The sequence below is a fragment of the Ambystoma mexicanum genome, chromosome 1p (assembly GCF_040938575.1).
Source record: "Ambystoma mexicanum isolate Mex_15411 chromosome 1p, UKY_AmexF1_1, whole genome shotgun sequence".
Lineage (NCBI taxonomy): Eukaryota > Metazoa > Chordata > Amphibia > Caudata > Ambystomatidae > Ambystoma > Ambystoma mexicanum.
Genome location: NC_090921.1, coordinates 69,517,539 through 69,539,028, shown reverse-complemented (window position 1 = coordinate 69,539,028; position 21,490 = coordinate 69,517,539). Strand labels below are relative to the sequence as shown.

Here is a 21,490-nt window from a genome sequence, read left to right as displayed (position 1 = left end):
AATGGTCTTAATATATCTATTGAGTGGAACCTGTTCTTCAATAGGTGATCAAGCTCTGTCTCTTCACACCCCTGAGCCTTGATCAAAAATCCTTTTTGGCCTTTATTGACCTCCCCAACAACCAGGAGGCACCACCTAGTTTGTGTACACATGGTTATCTCCTCTTTCTGTTACTTGAAAAACACACAACAATACAAGCATGGGTCACAAACTTCCTCCCCCATATTTATTCACCAGTCATGCAGATTGACATCCAACAACCAGACTGTCCCAACTAGTCCCCATCAGACACCATTGACCCACTCTCTATAGCATAGTGGGTTCGGGCATTTTCTGTTGTAATTACAATTACTGATTACTGGTTACTTAGTGTTTTCTTACTGTTTTCTGATTAACAATCTGAAAATCTCTGTTCCACCAATAATACTCGTGATATACGCCTATAATATCAAACTATTGATGTTTTACTTCTATGTATTCAATACAGGTGTGTCCCCCCCTTTTTTGTTTTTGTTTTCATGAGATACAAGTATTGTTCAAAGAGTATGCTAATTCTGTCTGCCTTTAAAACACCTGCTGCACAAGAAAATGTGCGTGTTTACAAAATCATTTACTGTACACCATTGAATCTGTAATCTTTTAAAAATTGTGTAAATCGACATTCATTTCAGTGTTGGACTATAGATTCATACAATTCTATCTGCAAGTCCGTGGACCTCTGCATTTACCCCCGCCGTTGCAGGTCCCTTGTACCAATGCAGTAGGGCAATGGATCCTGCGCCCATCAATCGCGCTACTCTCCAACACATGAGCCCTGAGCTCCTCTCAATTGAGCCATCACGCATATACACTGCTTGCCACCAAACACGCATGCGCTAGCAGAAGACAACATCGGGAACAAGCTATACAGCTCGCTCAGAGGTAAGCTCCGTTCACCGGCCACAGCAACCTTCGGGGTTTTTAATCACTTCCCTCTGCACTAACGAGACATCTCACTGCCTTAGACCTATTCCGTGATGACAGCCTTTATTATTACTTTGAGGCAGCCCACGCACACCTCTCCCTACCTCCATCTTGGCGAATTCACCAAGCATGGTTCCATACTGCCAATCTCGCTCCCGTCTGGATCATTCATATGTTAAAACAATTTTACGGGTCAGCCATGTGACGGTTTTTTGAGCAGCCGGCTTTCACTTGATTCCTTAGGTCACTCATTACAGTTTCCTTCCATAGTGTCAAGCGACCATATCCACAATCGCCATCTCCACTCACTGTGCCGCATCTCTTTGCACCAACATGAAACTGCACATGCTTACCTCTGCAGCCAGTGATGTGTACCTAATACACTCCATTAATGATCCTCTCCCACAGCAAAATCACAGCACCTTTGGTGAATACTACATAGAGAGTCTCTCTCAACTATACCGACCTGGATTCCAGTTTGGCTACTCAAGGTAAATTGTGCATTTGCTTTTGCGTTTTTAAAATCCCATTTCAATTTGATGCATTCCCTGCACTCGAATCATTTTTGGATCTCTCAAATTGTTTCAGAGACCACGTGCCCCATTCACGGACATCAACTTCACGCCCGAGATCTATTCGACTACTGGCCACCAAACAACGTTCAGCCATGACGCTCTCACTACCTTAGGTAGGTTTGCTTTCCGCAGTGTCCCTTTGTGAAAATACTTGTTTTGCCTTTTAAGTTCCCATCATAAACACTCCATCCCTTGTCTCACCATCTGTAGGTGCCTGGCACTCTGTTTGCACCAGCGTGCTTCAAGATCCATTAGTCCTGAAGACTGTGTGGTGCCACAACCAGCAGGTCCCAATCCCTTCAACCTCTGGCACTTCCATCTATTCACCGTTCTAGAAACACCTGATTATTTGTGTGTCGACAATGTTTGTGTACTGACTTATTATTAGCAATACATGAAATTACAGTCACCTTAGATGTACTAACCCACCGAAATATGCATAATCTGTTGCAAATTATTTGCAATGTTTTTTCTTTGTGCCCAGGATGGCATATGTCATTGTTTTAAACATATTTTTCTTGTAAACTAATAAATTGCATTATTTTATGATTAGAAAGAATTTCACTCCCTTGTGTTTTTGTAAGAGCTAACTGATATATGCTATCTTAGCTCCACTGCCTAATAAAGCGAACTACCATAGCGTCAATGACAAGGGTAGCCTTTGACTCCATCTCTTTTCGATAAATCTGGCACAGATACAATTGCCAGGTGGGGTGCACAGATGTACGAATACATCTTGCTTTGCATCTGTGCCTCCATTTCTAAAAATGGTTTTGGGTTAGGTGTACTTCTACATCTGTGAATGGGTGCACAGATGTAGAAGTACACCTAACCCAAAACGATTTTTAGAAATTGAGGGACAGATGCAAACAAGAGCCTCTTGCTTTGCATCTGTCCCTCAATTTTTAAAAATCGTTTTTTACCCGGATTTTACCATGGCCAGAGAGAGACACAGTATGGATGGAACAAAGGGCCTTCCGTACTGTGTCCGGGAGGTGCCAGGGGGGCTCAGCCCTGACTTCATTCTGCCGGGGCCCCGGAGCACCCGCATACTCGGCGCCCCTGTTTGGAAATGGTATCAGAGAAAGCAGAGGCTGAACCATCGGCTGAAACACTGAAAAAATATTTCTAATGCAGCATGAGAGGAAACAGTGCAAATGAAGCTAGTCACGCACCTCCCATGTGCAGAGAGGCCAGCAGCAGGCTTAGAGAGGAATGAGCTGTAAGACGACTTACGTTAGTACTGTGCAGAAGCCGCCACACATGCTACGGCAGCTGTCTGCATCCTGTCATGTGCACAACATGATAAAAGCCCTGCATACAGTATTTATGACATGCCCCGCTCAAAAGGGGAGATAGTTCCTGCTACAGCTCAGAGGTGGAGGTGGTTCCTCCAACTTTCCGCCCAACTCATATTTAGTTTACCATCACAGCTTTCCATACATCGTACTCGCTCACTGCCACATCGTGTCCAGCATGGCACATTACCTGTTCGGCTCGAGCATCCAGCTCGCTGCCTTGCATCGTATTACCAAGGTCACCACTTTGAACCACTGGAGCATTGTGTCATTTGTTGATCTGGATGAGCTGTTTCCAACATCTACAAGTAACTCATCACTCAAACCCACCCCGGTAAACAATCTGAAGTGCACGACCCAAACACTCTACTCAACCGCACCAAACTCTCACTTTGAAACAATGAGATGCCATCTTGCTGCTTGCACCAGTATGACTTTCTGCACTAGAACCTGGTGAAACTTGCACACAGTACAGTTTAAATACAAGTTTGACTTTGAGCCAGATAACATCATATTATTCACATCATATAAATAATGTGAAACCTCTTCATTTAGCTAAAGACAATGCAAAGAGAAACCCATGTGCAAAACAAAAGGAAGATGTCTCTTTAACAAGAGACACATATTTAACTGGGACAGATTTGATGAGAGGAGGAGACCTTTGTGCACAAGAGAAAGCCCCCTGACTTCATTATGCCTTCAGCAAAAGGGAGTCACCGAACCAGTGACTTGTATCGAGGCAGAGAACGCCAGTGGGTGGCCTGGCATGTGCAGACGTGAGGAAAGTATTGTGAGGAGGAAAGAAGGAATGAAATATCCAGTGGTGGTGTGACCACAAGTGCAGCGCGGTGGGAAGGACGCCTGAACAATGATGCCAAGATCACCATAGCGGGAAGTGTTGTTAGCTTCCAATCATCAATGTCTGTGTGCGGCAGGCACCTGACTAGGAGCTGAGAATGAGATGCCAATTACCGAGAAGAGTGAAAAAGCATACCCAAGTGAGAGCCAAGCCCTGCCACCTCTCCTGCATACAGAGAGGTACCGGGGGAAACGGGAAAAGCAGAGGGCGCTGGGGCACCATTGTGGATCTGAAGAAACTTGTCCCAGTTCGGAAGCATGAAAAAGTTAAAATTAGTCTGTGTAAGTGGAACTGTAAAAAGCAGAGAAAACAAGAAACAAAATAACTCAGTTGGGGAAGAGGATTATTATAAGATGAGAGAAACTCATACCAGTCCTGAGGACAAGATATTAAAAGGGAAAACAATTAACAAGAGAAGTGAAAGGAATATACAAAAGGGATTTATCCAACCCAGGTGAGGAACAAGCAGAGACTGGAAACAAAACCTCTGGGAAGATAGGAAGATACCTTAGAACAGGATACAAGAGGAAAGAGTTTAAGACAGAGAATGGAAAGCCTAAAACTGGATCAAGATAAACCCAAGTCAAGAAACCCTTAAATTAAAGATGCCAAATAGTCTACAAGGGATGACAAGAGTGTGAGGAACCACCACCAGTGAAAGCATTATAAATATAGGACCACAGAAAGCACAAAAATCAAGAGGGTCTTTGAAGAACTACAAGATCTGCCCTCACAGACTATCCAAGGAGACTATGGGCCTCATCAGGAGTGGGTGGTATCCCAGCAGTAAATCCACTGGGATACCGCCAAATGCAAATAGCGTTACTGAAACTCGGTCATCGCTACTAGTGCTAGATCCCGAGATGTGATGGGGCAATACATCCCCATTTATTTTAGGTCCATTTTCTCAGACTGGGGCATTTTCAGTGCTATTACTGCGGTGCTATGGGCTGAAAATGGGAACTTAAATGGCAGATTTAACTCCAGCTCTGAGCTGGGGTTAAATCTGCTGGCTTTCCACCCAACTCATAGATGAGAGGAGCGATAATTTTGCAGTAATAGCATTACCGCCGCATTTGTACTGCTCCTTCCAACTTGTGATGCGGCCCTACGTTAAGAAATATCTCTACCATACAGAAAAGTTGTAAATAAAAAGTCTTTGTGAATAGAAGTGAAGGCCAGGGAAAAATAAGACACTCTACTGGCCTGTTTAAGTTAGTTAGATATAGTGGTAGGGTCAGATAAAGTTAGTTTGGACAGAGGACACATTTACTTTGGACTTCCATTAAAGAGTTTGAATCATGTCCACAGCATGTCCGACTACTTCTTCCGACCTGCCACAGTACTTTGAAGTGGCCCTGTCCACCTTTTAGGGCCCTGGAGACTGGCTAAGTCCCTTTTGCACCTTTTGCATCTTTTGCACATTTTTCTAGTGAGAACTTATCCTTCTTAAATTCCTTATTGCATTTCCTGGCTGTTTTTCCTCCCTGCTGAAAACCCAGAGTGCTGCACCATTACATTTTGCATTTCTCAGTCTTTTCTTTACAGAGGTAGGTTTTTGATTGTGTGGTTTATAGTTGAGTGCTCAATTTATTTGTGTAATTATTTGATGAGTTGGATATGCTCATATTCTGGAACCGGAGTAATTTGCTGTTTGGGTAGCTACTGGATCACTTTCTGGGCCCTTCTGAGAGCTTTCACTCAGCCACCGTTTAACGAAAAGGCAAAGGAGGTATATCTCTGAGCTGTGCCTGTTTTACCTTTATGATTGGGGTCATTGTTGTTTTGTGAAAGTATGGGGGCTGATTAGGCAGCTTACCCACTGCTCACCCTTGTGCTTCTGCAGATCAGAAGTAATTTCAACACAAATGCATTTTAAAAACACAAATATTTTGCTAGCATTACGTAAAATGGCATACAACGTGCATTCAAAATGGAGGGTAGTACAGTAAAACAACCACGCAGGAGTATTTTACACAACTACGAGGGACATGTTGATAATTACAGCTCACAAAATAAATGTCAAAATTGCTACTGCCTATGACACTGTTGTCCACAATATACGTGATCATTGTCACTGTGAAAGATTTCATGAGGCTAGGCCCACAATATATGTCGTAATTGTCCCTGTAATACACATTTCACTGGTACCAACAATATATGTAATCACTGCCACTAAAAAACACATGACACATGTCCTTACAGTATTTACAGCATTGTCTAAGCTAGTCACATGGGATACCCAATTCGTGGTAGTGAAATCGGCATCTTACGCAATGAAACCTCTGTTCCTGTTGTTTTTTCACTGTAAATGCAAGCCCTTCTAAGGAATATGCTGTGAGTGAAGAGCCTTATATTTACTTTAACTGTTATCTGTACACACTCGGATTGCTCTGTCTGTCTTTAGAATGTGAGTCTCACTCGACAAGAAGGCCAGTCAATGCTTATGTTAATTTTCGATGTGAGCTGTGGGCATATCACACCCTTGTACAAGGCTGGAGTTTTCTGTGTATTTAAATGCTGACAAGATAATCCCTGTAGAAGGTGAAGATGTCCAATGCACATTCACATTCATGTGTAACTTGTTGTAACGTATGGATGTAACCGATGCATTTGGGGAATGTACACCCATGTTTGATTTCATATGTATGCAGCTGTGCGCTGCTTAATAAACAAGAAATGACTTGTCACACCTTGGTGCACTGGTGTGACTTGTGAGCTGTATCCGCCCTCTGTCCATTGCAAGCAGCAGACTGGCGTTTAAAGCGGAAGAGTCGGTCTGTCTGTCCTTATCACTTTCACCTACCCCCCACACACACAAAAAACACTCTGCACCCACACCGTCAACTAATTGCAGATAGACAGGTGCATATACACTGACATACACCCATAGGCATACACATACACACGATTTCATGTGTGCTTACCTGCTGCTCCAACATCAGGAGGAAGTATCCAGGCAGGAAGCAGGGTGAGGTATCATTCTTTCTCTGCATGCTGCTGGTCAGTGAGGCCTTATATAGCAGGAATGCTTAGGTGGACCCCTTCAGAGAAAATATACCTGCAGTATCCAGGAAGCAGGAACGAAAAGACAAAAAGTTGTGTGCATTTTACGGAACATTAGGCATGCATGGTGAGGGGTATTGCACAAACTGTAGATAGCAGATATCATGCAACACTTGCTAGCCCAGAGGTCCTCCATCAACTGTAAACTGCAGTACTCAGGTGTCACTGTACTTGTCCCCCTGTATCCCTCACTATTGATTGCAGGGCACCTTACCTATTGCCCATTATGGATGAGTAGCCTCTAAAGAAAGAGGAGATTGGTTAATGTCCTTGGATGCCAGTGATGTGGTGTCTGTACACATTGTGGTCTGAAATTGGGCAAAGAGAGCATTGGCATTCTGGATGTTGGTGGTTTTGAGTTCTTTTTTTCCTCAAAATAGGTTATCAGGGTGGATATCTTTGGATTTAATATTAGGGATCAAGCGTTGGGCACCGAGGATGTTTCCTGAGCTATTACAAAGTTCTTTTGAATGAGTTACAGAGGATTGGGAACATTTTGGGCAGGCATCTTCACTAATTCAGAATATCGCCTTAGGTTTGTTGATGGGTATATGAATTTGTCTGAAAAGAACATCATGTTAGCAATGAATATTGCTTTGAAGTAAGTTTGTTTTGATGTTTTTATTTGTTAGCATCTGTTTATTGAGTTTGAATAGGTTTAATCAAATGACAAGTATTTAAAGAAAATATATAAAAAAATACAAAGTGATTATTGAATGTTTAGCACTTCAGTGGTGATTCCAATGGAAACTCATTCAACGTAGATCATTCCAACACAAAATAAGAGTAAAGTTAATAATGTGAGACACATGTGTAGTTCTATCTTTGCCAAAAATAGATAAAAAACACTCCCTAACCTTATTCTCCAATCGAGGATGTTCCCCACCTCTCAGAATGTATTGAATAGGATGGTGACATTTTTGCATTCCCTTTATAATCCCCCAATCCTTGTATGTTACATGAATTCGCAGAAACAGCTTTGATATTCTCAGTCTTTGAGGACATGTGATTTGGGCATAGTTGGAAGAGAGATACTGAATTATTTGACTCCAAAAGTGAAGTTATTCATGTTGTCAGGGATTTTATAGCAATGAAGATTAAAAAGGTCCACTGTCAACTGCACAGCACACCAACAGTTTGCAAATGTACTGAAAGTTACTTTTGGACTGCATGTGACAATCCCAAGAATTAACCATGTACATTTGAAAGATAAGCCTAGAACTGAAGCATTTATTTTCAATGAATACATCAAAGTTCTTATACTATCTATAGCATGTGTAAAGTATGTATATCATGTGTAAAGATGATGTCCTTACAGCAAAGTGTTATTCCTAGTCTAAATGTGAGGAACCATTATGTAATGTGCTCCTTTATTCTGCCACATTAGTAATTCATTTTAATGTATATTGTGGTAAAACTGAAGAACAGGACTGAACTTGGTGTTGAGTTTTGTTTTGCTGTGTCATATATATTGACAGGGCCGGCCGGTATTGCAAACATTGAGAAATTCAATCCTGAAGTGATGGGGGGCAGTGATTGTGGAGATAGTGTATTTAAACGAGGGAGAATTAGCAGGAGATAGGGGAGTAGGAGAGATAGGAAGAATGAAAACAGTCCTACACCATCACCTCTACCAATGGGGCAGGGAGAGTGAGTGAAGGTGTGTTCAGGGCCATGAAGGGCAGCAGGGGTTGCAGAGTCAGAGGGAGAGAACCTGTGTTCAGTAAGGGTAATGAGGTCAAGAGAAGGAGAATGACAAAGAAAGTAGTCAGAGGAGGAGAAGGTTGTATTGCAGACAGACTGTGCATTCCACAGAGCAATACAAGGAGAGTAAGGTGTAGTAGCATAACAACATTGAGTATTAGAAATAGAGGTGCTGGGAGTAGATGCAAGAAGAGGAAGTGTAATGGAAGTTAGAGTTGGAGTAAGTTTTGTGACTAGAATGAGTAGTGGAGCGAGAAGACAGGTGGCATCGAGGAGAAGAGATGATAGGGATGAAAACATAGTTGAGATGGTTCTGAGCTGGGGAGAGTGAAGAGTGAAGTAGGAGGAAAAGGAAGAGATAGCATGAGAAGTGCATGGTGAGGGTGAAGATGAGAAGAAGAAATAAAAGGTACTTACAGACAAGTATCAGGACACAGCAAAGCAAAAGCTGATTGGCAAAGAGGCAAAGAGTCTGATCAATGGCTGCTCTTCACCCTTCATAATGATGACCTTAACTAGGAAGCGCCTGGCTGGACGCCCACAGGGACGATAATTCCTTACACTTTCCTTTTTGACACAATTTTACACAATACCACCGGATTGCAGCTAGCCATCTACAGGCCTTGTACTGCACACATTTTTAGGTATGCACTTTTTACCTTTAGGTTCAACCCAAAGACAAACTAGATACAAAAGTTAACCACCACATGCTTTCCCAGTTAGACTTTTTTATATTAAAATTCTGGTTTTATCCCTCAGAAAAACACACTCTGCATCAATAAGCAATACATTGAGCACATGTGAGAAAAGAGGAAAACACACTCTGCATCAATAAACATTACATAGAGCACAGGCGAATAACAATAGGAAAACTCACTGTGCATTAATACACTTTACATTGAGCACATGCAAATAAAAACAGAAACACACACTCTGCATCAATAAACATTACATTGGATCAGCATTGCACATCCAATGTAAGTGATTTCCCTCTTACCTGTCACATTGCAGCTGGCACTTTGGCTGTGAAAGCACATGCATTATGAATAGAGTTTTATTTCTCATTTACTCCCCTATCCTTAGCTAACATTAGGTTAGTAGCAAGATTGTGAGATTGGCAGATTGGTGTTTCTGAAATTCAGAGATCTTGAACCCTTTTGCATGAAAGAAACAACTTCTCTGCTAGCTTCTTTGGATTCTTGCCAAATGTGTTAATCCTTTGTTACCTCAAGGATCAAAATAGGTCTGCCTTCTGTGTCCAGTCTAGCACATTGCCAATTATAAGATCCTGCAGAAGGGGGTCCTAATTGATAGACTTAACAACCTATTTATATTCACACTGAGCTTTCTATTTGACTGGCCAGGCCCTTCTTATAGACAAGTACGATCGGCCACTTTCTGCAAGGACACTGCCCCCGATTCGAAATGCAGCCTTCAAACAGCACTCTCGGCAGCTACACCGGTCTCAGCCCACACAGAATGGCCCCCTCCTTTCATCCAACCAGCAGCCCAGAAGCAGCTCCTCTCCCAGTCCAAAGGCAGCTAGCAGCCCTGAAAATCAGGACCCAAGGAGAGCCAACAGACCGAGGAAGAACAAGCAGAAGAAAAGCTGCAGAAGAACCCCTCCTTTTTCTTTTCACCTCCTTTTAAGCCTGTCAGCAGATACTGCCTCCTATGCTGTGCCCCCATATATTCCCTTTAGCATTTTACATGACATCTGCTGTAATCTGTCATACCACGTGCAAGAACTTTCAAGAACTTTCCAGCACCCAGCACCTTTCAGGCCCCTTTTCGTGTAACTTCCCAGCCCAAGCGTAAATGACCTATAGACCGTATTCAGCATAACACCTCCGCAAAATGTTGGTTTTTCATCCTTCCTCTCTTCCTGCTCAAGACAATGACTCGTCTACTCTACTGGCCCATCGTGCCACACCCTCTGCATTGCAAAACACTGCTGTCAGCTCTCAATTTTGCTTTTTTTGGAAGCCCGCAAGATTCTGTCAGTGATGTTCGTGCCTCTGATGAGCTACACAATACACTCAGAGCCTGCGGCCCAACAGCTCGTTCCACTAAATTCACCCCTATACTAGCTGTTAGTACCCAATGTCACTACCTATTTGTCCCACTACACTACACATATCATATGCTGCACATCTTCCTTAGATCACACCTCTCCTACAGGTGTTCAGAAGGGATGATACACGCTCTTGTCACTTGATAGCCTAGTCCATCAGTGATTGGTCTCTCTTATATGTTTCCTGGTGTTGCTGGGATGAGGTGATTTAGTCATGATTGGTGTTTCCAGAGGAGCTTTTTGTGGCTTTCGGCTGGAGATTGTGCTGATCCAAAATGGCTGCAGGAAGTGATGTAACCAATCCAAGATGGCTGCAGGAAGTGATGTCACCAATCCAAGATGGCCACTGGAAGTGAAGTTCCAGATAGAAAGTGAAGCCAAAAACCAGAAGGGATGACACATGTTCTCATCACCTGACTGCCTAGTCCATCAGTTGTTGGTCTCTGTGATATTGTCCCTGGTGTTACTGGAATTAGGCAATTTCTTCATGATTGGTGTTCCCACAGCAGCCTCTTCTGGCTTTTGGCTGGAGATTGTGCTAATCCAAAATGGTTGCAGGTGGTGATGTCACCATTCTAAGATGGCTTCTGGAAGTGAAGTTCCAGACAGAAAGTGAAGCCAAAAACAAGAAGGTCTGACACTGACAGACACTCTTATCACCTGAATACCTGGTCCATCAGTGGTTGGTCTCTGATATTTCTGGGATGAAGGGATTTCTTCCTGATTGGTGTTTGGTTCAGAAATTGTGCTGATGACTGGTGGTTTAGTCTCTCCTGCTTAATCCTCAACTTTTTCCCAAGCTGTTCTGGATTTTAATGCAGGTGAACCTAGCACACATTTAATGTACTGTATTTCCTAGGGTTGTGCTGGGAAACCATTGACTAATTGTAATTGTGTTCATATACAGGCCTCTTGATGGTCACTGCTCTCTTCACTTCTCTTCAATATTCTACAACACGGTTTCCTTAGTACCACCTGTGGCTGGTGTACATCTACACCACTGAAACAGGTAGTGATGGTGGATTGGTTTATCATTGAGTCTGCCGTTTCAGATTGAGTAATGCAAGCTTAGGAAAACATGCAGCACTGCTGCAGTATGGGAGTCAGGTGGTGGAGGCAGGTCCCGGTGTGGCAGTGTGGAAGCAGGCTTGGAAGTGGGTTGCTACTTGTAAAATGTAATTTTTTACAGTCGCCCACTGGAGGATGCACACTACCCCGCTACAGACCAGAGAGTGAGGATCTGAGAGTTAAGCTGTTCTGTTCTTGTGACACTAACAGTTAGGCTTTCATCAGATAAGCAACTCCCTCAGCTTTTATCCATAAATACAATATTTACACTTTGTGGTATGTTTATAGGTGTGTGATCTATGGGGAAACACAGTGTTGTGGTAGCCTGCAGTTGGATTATGTAGGAGTTGATTCTGAATGGGCAGGCAATAGCTCCCCAACCTTTAAACATGGTCTCAGGAGACACTTCCTTTTCTATCTTCAGTTTACAGCTTGTCTTCCATCCACTGAAATGTTCTGGAGCTCCACCTACATGTTCCTGGTGGAGTTATGTGACAATATGACACCTACCATGTGTTCATAAGAGTCTGATAGCACTTGGAGCTGGTGGGGAGCAGAAGGACTCCATTGGTGCGGGTAGGCAAATTTTGGATGCTGAGGCTGGGAAGTTGGGTCTTGAGCAGGGAACGCTCAGCTGGAGCAGAAGTTTGCTTGCTCAAGCTCACGCTGAGTGCCACAGAGAAGCTAGCAATTCTAGAGAGAAGCCAGTTTCACTAACCCAAAATCCCATCTGAAAGAGGGCACAATGCCTGCTCCCTTGTCGAAAGCTTTATATCCAGCTCTTACAATGGCCTTTTGTGTAGTGTGCAACGTTGGGATAGGATTCTATTTGCACTGTGAGAAGTTCATTTCAATTAATAAAGCACATTTTGTTTTTTGTTTGCTATTAGGATGTACAAATGCTTTGCGTTTTTTTGCTTATTGCTTTCAAATGCATATTTCGTCCACTTTTTGGTGACTGGGACCCAGGGAGTTGCTGTCCTTGCTTCCCTTTTCTGCATGTGCTAAGAAGGACTTGGCAGCTCAACCGCACAGAAAGAGCAGTTTCATTGTGAGTGCACAGAGCAGGAAGAGAGCTGTGCAGAGCATTCCATGGGCTTCTCTTAGGGAATATTTCGTCAATGAGTAATTTTCCCTCCATTTGTGAACCCCTCAAACTGTTTTATTTGGTGTGGCTATCCTATCCTGACTTTTGCCTGTGGTGCACAGCCTTCAGCTGGGCTCCACTGGGCTTTTGCACACTTGGTGTGGGAAAACTGACACATCCTTCAGACTGTCAGGACTAGGAAACTATGTTTCCCTTAGTCTTCGACTATGTTGCTTGCCATTTCTAGGTAACTTTTTAACAGTGCATAATGTACCTTCCAGTACCATGTGCTGGGGTCCTTGTTGTTTTATAGCCCTAGACACCCTCGAAGGATGATTTGGTGATTACACAAGTGCCTGGGACGAACCGGTGGCAGCAGTTACTTTTATAAGTGTTTTACTTCTTTTTACAGGATCATATTGTGTTTACCGCATTTGGTTCAAGACTGTGGCCAGGTCCGAAAATGGCTGAGCCACACTTTTGTTCTGTCCCATGGCCATTTTGCCCCTTGCCTTCACCCAGGTAGACTAACCCATGTTTTCCTTATTTGCACATACATTCTACACAAGATGAACCATTTGCTCTTGCACTAGTGGGGGACGCCCCCATTCCCCTTCTGCCGCCATGAGGAATAATGCTTCAGCTAGAGCAGAGGTGGGACTATTGCAAGACACATTTGGACTCCATTTTGTGTACCCTCGACTCCATCTTTGGAGTAGGCTGCAATTCGGCACTACAAAGTCTCCTCTCCCCTCTGCAGCACCACGCACAGCAAGCACCAGCCGCCCCCACCTTTTCTGTGCGGTCCAAGTCCCTTTCTCACGGATGCACTGAAGCTAACTGCAACAATGAACATTATGTATCGTATCATTCTTCCTCTGAGATCACTGTCCTGTGTGTGAGCCCGCCTGAACCATGCCGTGTAGCTCATCCATCTCCACAAACCTGCTCCTACACCCCTCACCCTCGCTGGTGGAAAATAACTGCTTGTAGAACCCTGTGCCCTCCTAAGGTATTCCCTTGATGTAACAGAAATGTGTCCCCACTGGGCTGACCACTCCATAGTGACCCCAATAAACTCAGACTTCTGTCACGGTATATCCTGTCCCAAACTAACATGTGTCACTCCATCTACCATTTCACCCAGATGTGCCAGACCAACCCAACCCCCAGGTCATCGCACACCTCGAACCTCATGAATGACCCAGTGTAAAATGATGTAGTGATGTATGTGCAATGTGTAAACCTCCAAGATTTACTCAAAGGTATATTGATGCTCAGTGTTTATTGTATGCCAAGATTTAGTATCTATGCCAGCTTAGCCAGTTTCAACCGCTTCACCAGCTTGACCTGACACTCATTCCACCCAGGCCAGTCCAGCTGAACCACGTGAGGCTCACCCTCCCGCCAACGGAGCAGCCAATCCTGACAAAGCAGCACCTACAGGCTGCTATGCATTGTCACCTTGTAACCAATAGTATTGTATTTTTGTAACCCTTATAGCTGATATCACTGATGAAGTCTTTTTTGTTTTATAAACCTTTATGAGTGTAATGTTTGCCAGAGCACTCACAGGGCAGCAGAGTTCTCTGGATGCCGAATCTTATAAACCTTTGGCAAACTCGCAATCTGTTCTCCTGGTCTCATTCCCTACTGGGATGTGTCATTTATTCTGAGTTTATTCTGGTAAAGTGGGGAGTGAGCCCTTTCAACATGCACCCCCCACAAAAAAAAGTGATCTCTTTCGTGGGCTCCTGAATGTCACGTGTGTATGCCCAGGAAGTGGGTTGGGACTGTCTGGTCCCAAACCACACTACTGGTGCCAGGATATCTGGAGTGCCTGAATGACTGGCACCACCATGGGCCATGATTGGTCCACGACTGGGATCCATTAATGTGAGCAGATCTTCGATTGGAAGTTCTCGATTTTGGTACAAAGCTAATCTTGGATAAAAGAAGGGGCTCTGCATCCATTCCAGGTCTATCACCTGAGTTTTCCCCAAACTACAGAAGGAGCCAAGTATCTTGCAATGAAGAAACAGACTCTTGGAACCGCCGCCGATTCTTTGAGAGGGTTGGCACTCTAAGCCCTCTGTTGTTTTGCCGGACCCCTGTTTTCTTCATCGATCAAGAAAGCCTGCAAGGGCGCTTTGCCCATTTGGAGTAATGCGAACAACTACTCTCGACGCGCCTGCTTACCTGCTGAACGAGCCCCTTCGGAAGTGTTCCTGGGCCATTCAGTGAACTGTCCAGCTCCACCAATGGGAATCCAACAGAATCACTGCCGTCCCAAGTCGAAACCCGAGACTTGGGGCCTCGCTCTTATGTAGTCCTGTACCCTCTCCTGCCAAATGTTGTAGGCCAAGCGCCTCTAGGTCCCGAATTCGGAGAGTGTGTAACGCTGCACACATCTGTGATTCCCGCGTCACTACCAGTTGGTGACAGTCGCTGTAGGTGTCTTGTTGACCTGCTCTCCTGTGCCCTGACATCTGCTGTACCAGAATGTTCTTTCTGTCTCCTTCGGAAGCTCAGAAAAGGCAACTGTACCGTCACAGACAATCGTTCTGTCCTGCAGCCACCGAGAGTCAGAGAGTCGCGAAACTGCAGGACTCGAACCTACAAGGGATCTCGAGTAAACTGGCAATGTTTGGTCAGGACTGTGCTGAGGGTCGGTGAGTACTTGCATCACTTACCAGTGGCCCCCTGGCACAACTAATCTCTTTTACGCACCAATATCCATAAAAAGGTATTTGCTTTTGGCTGGGTTAGCCTATGCTCCCTAGTTATTCTCAACTTTTGGAAACTGCTCTGCTGCCAAGGGCAAGGCCGTACTTGAATAGTGGGAACCAATTCTTCATCGCCTCAACCCCCTTCCTGACTTGCTACTGCTCTCCTAAGAAGAACCGTTTTTTGTTCTGCCTGCCTGTAACTAAGATATGGTGCATTTTTACGCTGAGCTGTACTGTTGAGCACAAGGTCCCTCACTTCTTAGGGCTGGATTCGAAAGTTAAGGAACGACTAAGAAGAATTGTCTAATGCTCCTATCCTAGTGTGTTAACTCACCATTCTCTTAACAGGCTATGGCTGTGTTTTACTCCTCTGTCGCATAAGGAAACGCATTGTATATAAATTATATAGTATAATATTTGTGTGGTCACTATTTTTATATAACAAAAGCCTATTTCTGTCAATTGGTCCGGCCGACAATAAATGTATAGATATTTTTCATAGTGCAAAAGAAAGTTGAATGGGCTCATCCAACTAAGTTTGGCGCTCCCTGTTGGCTCTCATGGAGCTTATTCAATAACTTTGTAAGAGTTCATGTAATCTTGATCAAAGTTCTTTTCACACTTTCTTCGTATTTATATGCGTATTTAGTACTATCCTTTAGTGATAACATTCAAATGCGCAATGTATTCACAAATCGTACACCGCTAGGCATTCAGACAAGAAGCAGATTTATATGGTTTCTTGTGTAGTTATTTTAATGCCAATGCATTTCGGAGCGAATCTTCTTCTTCAGGGCGTTAACCACACTAATATATTCAAAAACTAATACATCAATTGAAAAGATTGAAAAAAATCAAAAGATACATCCATCATATGTTCCGCAAATCACAAATCAAATGTAGTGTATATGATATGAAAACGTTTCACAAGTATATATACATTAATACTATAGTAGGCCATTGTGGTGATAATAATCCAATATATGAAAAAGATATTCAAATGTGAAAGTACATACCCATTAATGGCAAATTCCAAAAGTGAATTTTTGAAGAGATGATTTTGGGGTGAAAAAAACAACGACATGGTATCCTCGTTAGACAGGTGTTACTGAAAAACATCATGGTAATGAACATTTTGTTCACAATTCTTAACATGTCAGACGTTAAACTAAATTACCTTCTTCATGATTCTTTGTGGTGTCTAACACCATTGCAGGGCAGAAAACCCTGCACATTCAATGATTCAACTGTAAATGATAAGAACAAAAATAACGTGCCCTTAGTGAGATGCTGATAATTTCTGTAAGTTCGTTCGAGTTGCCGTGCACCTTAAAGAAAGGATTCAAGGCTTACCCGTATGAATGTTACGTTTCTCTGTCAATGAACGCTCTTTAGAAAAATAATCAAATAACCTACTTTTAGTATACATGTAAGCTAGCCTTCGTTGTCTTACATTTTGTGAGCGGGCAGATAGAACTTAATATGCTGATATTCTTTCGGCGTGTAGACAGTTTGAACGCGAGCGAGCGTTGCGTAGGAAACACTGATTAAAGTTGTGTTCTGGTTTCCATGGCAACCCCGTGCGGCATGCGCAATCGCGTAGGACATTCCCAGCATTGTGACGCCTCGCGTCCCGTGTCCCCATGGAAACGGGGAGACGGGACGGTTGGGGTATCCATGTGAACATAAAGTTGTGTGTGTTGTGGAGACTTCTGTTCTCAGTGCGTTATAGGCGTACCTGTGTCTAACTTAGCAAAACGTTCTAAGGTGGGTTTAATGAAAAATATGGTCTCACGAGTCCACATTAATGTCCTCATTGACTAAGTGCTTTAGGGTGAATACATTTAGACACATCGTCTATACATGAAGACATTTCTTTAAAAAGATGTTAATAGAATAAATATAGATTAGTGAAATGCTTGTTGCTTGATCTACACTTGTAGATGGTCACGGAAGGTTGAAAACAACCATAAACCTTAAAAATGTGCAACCAAATTACCCGGGCGTAGTGATTGTTTAGTTTACTGCATAAAATGTACAGGGTACTAGGTACTCTCCTTAATGTAATTAGATTCCACAGTTGTGTAGAAAAGCTTCTAAATTACATAAGTAGAAGCTCTTTAAGTTGTTTTTGGGAACAAATGCTCGTTACCTAATATGCATTTGTAAATGATCAAAACAAGTTAAAAAAGGCCATCAATGATGAAGATATACAATGAAATGATTTATGCATAGTACTTCTGTAATTCACCATATGAGTTGTACAAACTCTTAGGTACCCTCCTCAATGTCGTTGGATCTCATAGTTGTGTAGATAAAATTCTATGTAACATCAGCGCAACCTCATTCACTGTTGTTATAGCCCTCATTGCCATATGATCTAGAGCCTCCTCTTAGGAAGCATGCCCAATTAATTTCTTCATTCAATCCTCGTGGAGTTAGACACCCCGACTTATCAATCCAATAACATTCCCTTCTGTCGAGTCTAATTAGAATGTTTTCATGTGGCTCGTTTCTTTGAACTACCTCTAAAATCAAAAATCGAATTTGTGTCAAATTATGTCTTTCTTTAAGCCAATGTTTTGCAACAGCTGAATTCAAGTTTTTGTTGCGTATACACGAACAATGTTCGTTCCAGCGAAGTTTCGCTTTTCTTTGAGACTGCCCTACATAGAATTGTCCGCAGGGACACTTACTTCCATAGATAATGTTTGTTGGTTCGCAGGTGGCAAATGATTTCAACATGATCTTTTTTCCAGTGTAAGGATGGTTTATAGTTGATCCCTTATGTACATAACTGCAGTTACTACAACCGGAAAGTTCCAATGTGTTTGGTGTCCAGTTGTTTCTTTGGTTGTCTTGTTTGCACCAGGCTGTCTCGAAAGTTTCTGCTACGTTGGTAGGCAAATGTTGGTGGTTCCTTAAACAGTTCTCCAGTCCTCTGGTCACAGGACAACAATTGCCAGTGCTTTTTAATGATTGATTTGATACGACCGCTTTGTGTTGAGAATCTGGTGACAAACACCAACGGTGGTTCAGTTTTCACTTTTCTTGTAGCTGTCAGTAATTCATCTCTGCTTTTTTGTTCCACTTTGCATTTTGCATCTGCTATCTCTTCCTGTTTGTATCCACGTCTCAAGAATTTTTCACTAATTTCTTGAAGTTCCTTATCATAATCCATTGGATCACTGATAATGCGTTTTACTCTGAGCATTTGGCTGTATGGCAGGTTTTTGATTAAGCTCGGTTCGTGGAAACTTAGTCTGTGAAGTAAGTTATTTCAATCAGTTGTTTTCGTATATATGTTGGTTTTGTATTGGTGTTCCATGGATTGTATGTTCACGTCAAGAAAGTGAATGCTGCTCTGGGAATGTTCATGGGTGAACTGAATTCTTTCATCAATGGTGTTCAAGAATGAGAAAAATTCCATCAATGTTGTCTCTGTATCCGTCCAAATTCCAAAGATGTCGTCTATAAAACGAATCGAAATGGCTAAATGTGGTTTCCATGTTTGATGACTCAATATGTGATCTGATATAGATATTTTTCATATACACTTGTCTAAGAGTAATTTGTGGTTTGTTGCTGTGTGTGCTCATTGTGGTCTTCCGATCACTCTCACCCCTCCTGAGACTTAGGGCCTCATTACGACCCAGGTGGTAAGTTACCGCCTGGGCCGTGACTTTACCACCATGGCGTAAACTATGTTGAGTTGTAATGAGGCCCTTAGTCTTGACCGCCTGCCAAGCTACCTAGATTCGTCTGGCTTGTCCAGACTGTTCCCCTGTTTCACTAAACTAGGGTGGCTTCCTAAACCTCTGCCCACCAGGTCAGAGTTTAGAAATCCATCTTAACAGTTTCCAGGGTAAGCAAGGACTCCAGACTGGGGACCAGAAGTGGTCATCTTAAAATAACTTTTCCCAGAGAGATTTGCTGTGCTGGATCACAAACCATTTCCCTGCCTTGAATTGCTCAGGAAATTGTGTCATTTAAAATAGGGATGCACTTTTAAAATTGTCCTTTTTTTAAGCAACCATTTTGCTTTACCCTGCACCATATACGATTCAGCGCGGCCAGCTGCTTTCAGATCATTTCATGGCCAACAGAATCTCTGCTAAGATTCTGCACTTAGGGAAGGGGACATGCATGTACACCATTTCCTTATAAACACTGCAGATTTCATTGCTGCAGTGTAGGTTGCTAGTTCACACTGCAGGAATTATGAGAATATTCTTACTGCTATGTCTCATGTAATTGCTTTACCATGGCAGAAGAACAGATGCACTGGAATGCCCTAAAATATACGGGGTGTCCCAATGATATGGCAGCCATGTCCTTAGAATTTGGCTGCGCTTCCCAAGTATGTGGAAGGCAAGAACCTGAGAAGTTCAAGGAAAAAGCCCAGTGCTTTGGATTCAGCAAAGCCCCAAAGCTGTGGTTACAGATGTGCAACAGGATGTCAGGAAGGCTTTCAGTAAGCTGTGGTAGAGGCTGGCAGGAAAGCTGTCCAAAAGCTTTAGTGGTTGCTACGACACCGGAAGTGTGTGAGGCTGTAACTAAGATATGGCTCATTTGCATATTATGGATGTGATTATGGTGTGAATCAAAACCCTTTACTTGTAAGAAAGACTTCAGAGCAACATGTTTGTTTGACAGCTTCACTACAGCTCCTGCACACTCACTTCACAGCTATGCTACAATTGCATCACACAATTGAAAATGGAATAACTGGACAGCTAAAACACAGCTGAAATACAGAGGCGTTGCATGCTTCAACACTATCCTGAAAATGTACGCTATTAACTCGTCTCTGCCTTCTAATGTTTTTAGTTCCTTTTAACACTCTGGCATCCCCCTTTCTCAACTTCCACTCTCTTCTCCCCCTCCTTACATTCTGGATTTCAACCACACACTCCACCGAGACAGTCAGTCCATCTACATGTCTCTGACTCTGCACTCTCTGCCACCATATTTAACTATCCTCTGTATGTATTCACCTTGACCTGTCAACCGCTTTTGACATCCTCTCTTTCTTACCTTATTTTCTCTGGACTGTGGCGCTGGCCGCAAAGTTGGAGCGGGGAACACGTGAGCAGGGGCATTTTTGGGAGGCGGCAGAGGGCGACCCTGAACGCAGGCATCATGAAGGAGGTGGTTCTGCGTTACGGCGTACGCAGCACCTGAGTGATCTACAAGAAGCTGGTATTGTAGAGTCTGCCAAAGGCATTCGATATGAAACATTTGAACAACCCCAAGGTTGTGGTGTGTGCAGGAGAGGTAGTCTGGTTGGGGGTTACAATCTTGCAAAGGGGCTCTTCAGAAATTTTAAAGGAATTTAAAAGAACTGGATCCGGACTTGTGTGATTTTGATTTCACGGTCGGGAAATTAGACCTTAATGGAGGAGGAGCATTTTCAGTTGAACTGTGTTGGGGAAGGACTTTATTTCATCTCTGAGGTGTTTTGTTGTTGTGTTGTGGCCTCTATGTATGAGGTTAGGTTTGTTCCTTAAGGGTTGTGGGTTAATGTTTGGCTCAAAGGCCTGTAATTTAATGATGGCATATGTATGCTGTGGCCTTCTGGTGTAGTCCTCATCAGTTATTTTGGGGGTGCTATAGTGGACGTTAGGGTGCAGGGATATTGTGGCAAAATTTGTTTTTGGGCATGTTTGTGCAGGGATGCCTGGGTTCTATGGTGGACATTTGTTTGTATTCATTCAATGGGGGAATTGTGGACATGTGGGTGCGGGGGGTTACTGGGACATGTGTTTTGGGTCGAGGACGTATGGGTGTGGGGTATGCACAGCAAGGTTCCTTTTCCAGGGGTTGCACTATATGTATTGGATATTGTTGCATTGTTTCCATGTAATTTGTGTTGTTTGTAGAGTTTTCCGCTGGTTTGATTCCCAGTTTGGCTGGGTGGGTTCTGGGTGTGTTATGGGTGCAATTGTTGTATTATGGTTCATGTGTTGGGATGCAGTGACGTGCTGTGTTATATTTCGGGTTAGAAGTTTTCAAGTGAGGTGCTGCCTGTGTTGGTATTTGCAGTGAGGTGCTGCCTGGGTTTTGG

The 21,490-nt window shown here is 43.2% G+C and overlaps 1 protein-coding gene across 3 annotated transcripts in view; it reads left to right on the top strand.

Moving 5' to 3' along the window:
* Nucleotides 1-848: 848 nt before the first annotated feature.
* The window catches only part of LOC138566180 (olfactory receptor 2C1-like), a 31,889-nt gene continuing 11,247 nt past the window's right edge, over nucleotides 849-21,490 (top strand). Inside the window, exons 1-4 of one of the 3 annotated variants that reach the window (XR_011301865.1) lie at nucleotides 866-921; nucleotides 1,372-1,454; nucleotides 1,552-1,651; nucleotides 1,749-2,360. The gene's annotated coding sequence lies outside the window, so the exon portion shown is untranslated. Of the gene's footprint in view, nucleotides 922-1,371; nucleotides 1,455-1,551; nucleotides 1,652-1,748; nucleotides 2,361-21,490 lie in introns of those variants that run through there. The other 2 variants (XM_069643220.1, XM_069643228.1) reach the window with 2 other exon arrangements.